The sequence below is a fragment of the Drosophila kikkawai genome, chromosome 3R, assembly GCF_030179895.1.
Source record: "Drosophila kikkawai strain 14028-0561.14 chromosome 3R, DkikHiC1v2, whole genome shotgun sequence".
Taxonomy (NCBI): Eukaryota; Metazoa; Arthropoda; class Insecta; order Diptera; family Drosophilidae; genus Drosophila; species Drosophila kikkawai.
In genome coordinates, this window is record NC_091731.1 from 17,727,179 (window position 1) to 17,734,793 (window position 7,615).

The following is a 7,615-nucleotide window of genomic DNA, read 5'->3' on the forward strand; positions in this document are numbered from 1 at the left end:
AACTGCTCAAATATCATGGATCGTATTATATATATATCTTTCTTGGAAGTTTTCCAATTAAAGCAACTGATACTTCCTTTTTTTACAACCTACCAATATAAATATATCCTTTTAAAATTGATATGCCCCAGTTAATTCCTTGTTTTATTTCCATAGCAACTTTAAAAATAAAACAAACCCTTGACAAGTCAAAAAATTTATTTTCATAGGTTCTTGTTTCTTTGAATCCTGATTCTATTATAAAAGCAAACAAAGGCTAGATAACGCACGTGCATCTCGCTGATTGCCATGAATATTTTTGGAAATTTCACGCTTGACCTTTCTTTTCTTCTTCGCTCGACAATTGAATTGAATTCACCATAACTCAGTAGATACGCCCAACAGGAGCGGAAATAAATGTCAATAGCAGGTTTTAAGTGAGTGGGATGTCATGCCAATGCCATCCCCATGTGTATATCGATATGGATATAAACATGAACATAAATATACGTACGTGCATGCCGGTAACTAAATAACTAAACTTGTTGCGGAGACGGGAGCGCGGAGTACAAATATTTGATACGCCAGCGTATGCCTCACCTTTGCTTTGAACTCTATGGGAGGATGGGAGGGGACAGGTGTGTGTCCTAGGCAAATATTGTCTAAGAACCCGTGGGAATACTAGCACACAGCAGACGCGCGCGTCCTCCGCTCCGCTGCTTTGCTACCTAGTACATGTCGAGTTAAAGGGTATAAGCAGTATAAGCATTAAATGCTTGAAAATTTATCCAGCATTTTAACAAAAGATATTTGCTTAATAAAAACTTGATATCTCAGGACTACAATTATTAAAATATCAGTAGAATGCAGACTCAAGAAGATCATTAAAAACATAGAACAACTAATGCAAATGAGAACTTTTTGAGTTACAGAGTATCACTTGGTCGAAGCTCTCTGGATCAGGTCCTGCCTGCGCTGTTGATATCAAGTGGCAGGCGGCAATCAAAAGCGACTCCTGTTTCCAGAGTTTCCCCCAACCACCTCCGGTTGCCATACTTTGTAACGATACAATAATGCTGTCTCCAAAATGGTGCAAGTGGGTGTGCATGAATGTATGTGGCGAGGGTCCTTAGGGTAACCCGTGTGTCCTTTATGCCCGCATGAGGTTGCCACGTTTGCGGATTTTATGCCTCATATTGGCTTTTAATTTTACGCGCAACTGCTGAGTCGCAGTGTCAGCAGCTTTGCCATTGGGCCGGGCTATCAGCTAAATTATTGTTGGGATCATGCGGCACGGGCATTATCCTGCCAGGCTGCCTCATATCCGTCGCCTGCATTCTGCCCTGCCATGCCCTGCCCTCGGTTTTTTGTTGTGCTTTATGCAAATAAATGTATATTTTTACGTCTCGCTGATATTTACGGGGACAACTACGGGTATTTATTCATTCAGCATTTGCATGTAGGATAATGATTATGGAATCCCGCCCCAGCCCCGGTAAATATACTTGGGCGCCTTGGGGAAATCAGAACGGATGCCGCACAACAACACAACAATGTGCGACGACACAAACTGTCGCTGGTTTATTTTATTACCTTGCAGATACTCACACCAGCAGGAGCGGTCCATACAAAGGATCACCCACGTACATGTGTATAAAGAGCATTAAAAATGAATACACCGCACGGTGATTCAATTTGCGGCATTTTACTTTTCATTATCGCAGCCGAGTTGCGAAATTAACAATAATCATTTTTATGTCCCACACATGAAGTTATTAAAAAGTGTACGTGCAGCCGTGTGCGTGGGTCCTGCACTGAAAGAAAAGTAGACGATTTGTGTAAAGTATGGCTTGAACTTGAACTAAATTGTGAATCCTAATGGAAATATAATATACTTCAAGCTACAGAATACAGTTTACAATTGATTTAAATATTTTAAAAATAGTCTTTTCATTATTTGTTTATCTTAAGACAAGGTAATTTTATTAAAAGTCCTTAGTCCATTCATCCTGCAAATGCAATACACTTGATTATTCATTCTTGTGTCCTTTTTTGTGTACTGTGTGCTTTTAAGTACAATTCCGCTTAAGCTCTTAATGAAAAGAGAATACACTGAATGAAAGAAATCTTCTCATCTTTGCCGTATACATTATTCAATTATGAAATTTAATTTACAATGACAACAACATTAACGAAAGGTTATATCCATATATGAGGTTAAATATATACACGTGGGCTTCACACGTGAATTGTTAACCTGCGGTAGCGAATAATTAAGTTAAATAAGCAAACCATTAATTGGCCACAAATAAAGTCCAAAAGTTGCGTATTTTAATATCGAATATATCAGTTAATCTGAAGTGATGAAACAATCATTATTTTCTATTCACAAAAAAGAGCAGATTTATAAATTAAAATTTCAATGACTTAATAACTATACATAATATGTAAGCTTATATATATTATATAAAAATTAAGGTTTTTTATACTTTGACATGCATTTAAGCTTTAAATTGAAATATTTGTAATTTCACTCTTATTAAATTCTGCTATTTGTGAGAAGTAAATTTGTTTATTATATAATTAACTATAGTTTTGCAAGCATTTTCCTTTTATTAATATTTTTTTGTCAACCATTATTTTTACTAACCAGCTTTCGGGCACACACACACCCGTGTCCATTCCTTGGCAGCCATAAAGTGATTAAGCAAGCTCTTGGTGGCCTGTGAGAGGCAACGGAAGCGGAAGTGGAAGTGCCGCCACATACTCGGGAATAAAAAAAAAGAATAAGCTATTATTATTTATGACGGTCGTGTGCGGCGGTCAGCTGGCTTTGCAGCGGAAAGTCAGCTAGTTTCGTCACACGCTGCGTATGCTTAATGCGCTTTCATAATTCAGGAGCTCAGCTGCAGGTCAGAGAGCCCAGTCAAGCGGAGCAAAGGCTTTAAGCCAGAAGAGGGAACAAGCAGGGGATGTAAACAAGGATTATTTGGCTATAGACGAACAACAACAAAAATCCAGGACAAGTCAAGCAAATAAATGTAGCGGAAATTCTAGCAAGACGTCGGTTTAAGAGGTTGTCCTGCTGAAGGGCACTTCTCTTAAAAGTACTTCACATGTACTTACTAAACCTTATTACTTACACCACTGATAAAATACAACAAATTCCATTTATTATAGTTAATCCCGCTTGAAATTAATTTTGCTTTAAAATTTACAGCCCCCTAAAAATCTCAACCATAACCAGTAAAAATTTCAGAAGATTTTATATACCCATTAAAGCGCACATAAATTCAGTAACAAAGCTGGCCAACTTGGCTCGTTACGTTCGCTCATATCACAAGGCTATTAAATAATGCGAAATTTACTTTCGCTTTGGTGAGCTTTTTTCGGTATAATACAGACTTTTAGTCTGAAAACTTGAGCGATAAGCGGATTCTAGTTGGGGATAGTTACCAGCCAGGGAGACCTTGACAGCAAGTTAACTTGATGTATGCTTTTCGTCTGAAATCTGGCACTGGAATCTGTGACAAATGCGGTTCACAAACTAAAATAAATATAAAATTTGTCATTAGTTTTTCTCAGATTTTAGAAATAATTTACCCTTATGGGACTTCCTTGAAGTTGCCTGACTTATCTGAGTTCCCATAACTTTATCCTGACCATTTTTGCGCTCATTAAATTTGAAACTGGAAGCCGAGTTTGTGGCTTATCTTTTTGGCTAAAAGGAGTCCCAGCTGCTAATTGGCTCCTGCGGCAATGCCACTTATTCTTTGGTTAATGCAAAAATATATAGCACTAGGTAAAATTAGAGAGCATCTCCTTTCAACTGTTTAAAGCACGTATTTGCCGGAGGATACAATAAGGCGGATGTTATATGTACATTTGTTTTTCTACTTTCATTTTATTGAGACCAACACATGAGCCAGGAAATCTTCCGTGGCAGTGTTGTCCTTGTAGTGTCAACCTTTATGGGGTCTCCTGCTTATTTCCACAGCGCGGAAAATATTATAGCAAGCAATATTCTTACAATTTTTTATTAGCTCCAATATGATAGACCTTTTTTCTTTTTTTCGGTCCTTAATAAAATGGACATATTCCACCACTCCTGACCCTCGGAAATCTCGCGTTTATCCAACGCGAAGCTTGGGCCCGCATTCCTTTATTGGCCATTTGCCTGGCAAATTTCCCACTTGTCAACGGAAATTGCCAACCGGAAATTATTGTATGTGACAATGGAACTGAATTGCGAAAGAACATTTTCTTACGCAACTATATTAAGGTAACACCCTTCTTCAGCAAGGATATTGCGGGGCACTCTTTTATTTCAGACCTTATTTCTGAAATTTATTATCTTAAAGTGCTGAATATGAATTTTAATTGAAATTTCCATCTTTTTCATACAATTTTTTTATATTTCTAGGCTGAGCTACGTTTTTTTTCATAAATAACACTTTTAGCAATTTCAAACAATATATTTTTGGTTAAGCTTTTGATCTTTAAAGCAAAATTATGTTGGAATGGAATGTTTTTCTAGTACATTTTTGTAATTAGATAATATAATTATTTCAGTCAATCAGGAAAAAAGCTTTTCAAGCCATAATTTAATTATAAGAGCACCGAGATTTATACATATCTGCCTCACCTGAGTGTCTTTTCCATCACCACACCTTGCATTAATAATCGAATTCAATTTCAAAAGAAAATGTAAATAAATAGCTTAATAAATATAAGCCGAAATTTGTATACCCTTTAAGTTAGTTACTTTATAAAGACCGCTCAAAAGTTATGAAAATATAATGATTCCAATTCCAATTCTCCCACCACAAAGCCTTTGTTTGTCTTCGACAGATGGCCTTTCATTGAATTTTTTATAAAACAATTTAATTTAATACACATTGAATTTAGCCTAATTTGTTTTCGTTTCTTATAGCGTGTTGCCTTGAATTTCTGTTTTGGTCCTGTTTCTCGCCTGGGGATTTGTGGATAGTCCTTTGAAAGCACATGTATTCGTACGGATGCAGAGTGTGAGGCGTTTGCATGTGAGTTTGCGGTTGCTCCTGTGCCTTTCATGCAAATGAAGACCCATACAAAACCCATCGACTTCCATTGTTTCGCTGCGTTTTCTCATTTTATTGCCTTTTCCTTTTATTGGTTGCTATTGAAATTGAAATACACGACAAAAATACAGAGCAGGACTCTTATTTTTTGTTGTTGTTCTGCTATTGAAACGCAAATAATTAAAAAACTGACTGTCTACATGAATTAATTATTTGTGTATCAAGAGCTCTCTGCTATTAGTACCGATGGAAAATGTAATTTAACTTCTGAAATGGAAAAGTTTTCATTTACTCACTGTATTCTGTACATTCCTCTTCTCAATGCGCAACTTTGTTAATTAACCATGGACAATTTCAGTGAAATATAAACAAAGAAACAACCAAGGCAGGTTTAATGGGATGGAATGAGAAGCTGATTGGTACCTTATTCAAGATTGAAAACTTGAAAATGCTAAACTAAAGTTAAATTACATAACAATGGTGAGTTTTAGATTATAGAAACTAAAGAAAAATTTATTAAATTTTGTATTTAAAACATATGAAATACAGTATTTTCTTATTTATAGATTTTTCGTGTAATCACCAGATATTCTTTCTTCGTTTTTTTACGTAAATAGGATTTCCCAGAAGGCAGAGTAATTCAATACGTGCTGCATGCTTTCCATTTCCCAATAAAGATCTTAACTGACAGTTTCATCAATTTCTATATGTACAAGTCTTCGCCCTTAACTTGGCTCTAATTTTAGCTGAACAAATTAGCTGATTGTCTTGCCGATTAGCTATAAGTTTTCGGCATAAAGCAAAATTACAGCAAATATGCAAATATTTATTTTCACACTAAGCTTTGACGATAATGCCGCGGAATAGCCTGCAGGTTGAAGGCAAGCAGAGCAGATAAAAGGCATCGTGCAACAGGACAAGCAATTGCTTTTAATGCCCATGATTAGGATGCTTAAACTGAGCTACTTCACTCTGTTTTCGTTGTCTACTTTTGGGCCATTTAACCAACAAGCACAAGTTAAAATGCTTTTGTATTTGGCTCAAAGAGACAGAGAGAAAGGGGGGGGGAAGAGCCGATCCAAGCACGCACAGGGATTGTTTAATGGGGCGTATGAGTAACGCTCGGTGTTTGGAATTATCAAATTAATGCCTGTACCAGTTTACCTCCCATTTTCTTCTTCTAGTCTATTTTCGCCTCAGAAAAAGTTGCGTTTCCTTAGAAAACTTTATCCTGCTTTTGCCTGCCGGTATTTTACTAAGTACGAGTATTTTAACTTTTTTATTAAATACGCCCGCGCAAGCTGGCCAAGTTTGTTCCTGTTGCACAGTCTGCCTCAATGCCAGTTAGCTTATTAAATAAATATTTGGCATAACTTTTGGGGTATCCAATTGACTACATCAAAATGGCAAAAAATCGCTGGAAAACAAGTGCACAGTGCCTGAAGAAGATTACACTGTTTCCCTATAAAATTGTGTCTGTTTTAACGGCCTAATAGATATTTAAACCCAAATTGGGTCATTAAAATGGCTGCAAAAGGTACTAAACATTGGGCACTTCAATGAAACTCGTTAAAAGTTAACTTGTATTTTAAAATAAAACTTTTACTTGATGTCAAACGGAATATAATTTTTTAAAGAAAATATTTATATAAACAATATACAACAAAATAGCTCAAAGCACCGTCAGAAAAGAACTGCTCAAACATTTCAAAGTGGTTTACAGAGGTATTTGTTTTGTACATTTTATTATATTTTATTTGCCTCACAAAAATGTCATCTAATTCCTTATACTTACCGAACCAATTGTCTTGAATGATCTTAACTACTTAATTTATGTTTTTTGCTCTTAATATATTCCCACTTTTTATCTTGATTTACTAAACTGGGGCTACTTAGAATTATGAAATGTCTTTTACCATACTCCTGGCACTTTGCCCTGCAATCTCTTTAGAACATCTGGCGCCATTAAGCTAACCATTTTGCCATTTGAATAGGTCTCCATTCGGCCATTAGTCTACCAGTTGCCGGTTAAATATCTAGACAAAACAAAACCAGAGACATTCAAAACAGACGTTGCGGTGCTCCTCCCTTAATTATTTGAAAAGGGTAGGCTCGTGGTAAGTTGAAATGGAAACTGCCTGGAATTGGCTCTCAAATTGATTGCGAAAGCGGCATCACATGGTCGGATGACGAAATGAATAACTAAAGCCGCCGCATCTGTGAGTCAGTTCACCGCCAGAGAAGTGGGAAAATAAGGTGTCAATGATTGTGTGCGGGTTATTCGACAAGGCAGAAACGTTTAAATAAAACTCAACCTCAACCGCATAAAATGGTTGTTGTTACTGGGATTAAAATGACAGATACAGGGACTGTTTGAAGATTGTGGGAAAAGGTATAACCTTTTTGAAATTGGAATCAGGAATTTACTTAATTTTGCAATGCAATGTGTTGAAGGAGAACCTTGATCTTAGAAATGCAATATATAATACAACTTTTGATTTGACTTTTATTTCCAAAGATATATAAACTACATATCCCTTTTCCTTTCAATACAAAGAAGCGAATTCCTAGATCGA

General features: G+C 36.3%; 1 protein-coding gene across 1 annotated transcript in view; it reads right to left on the reverse strand.

Moving 5' to 3' along the window:
* The window catches only part of LOC108080814 (uncharacterized), a 78,498-nt gene extending 71,587 nt beyond the window's left edge, over positions 1–6,911 (reverse strand). The window contains exon 1 of the mRNA XM_070287330.1: positions 6,835–6,911. The gene's annotated coding sequence lies outside the window, so the exon portion shown is untranslated. The remainder of the gene's footprint in view (positions 1–6,834) is intronic.
* Between the last annotated feature and the right edge of the window lie 704 nt (positions 6,912–7,615).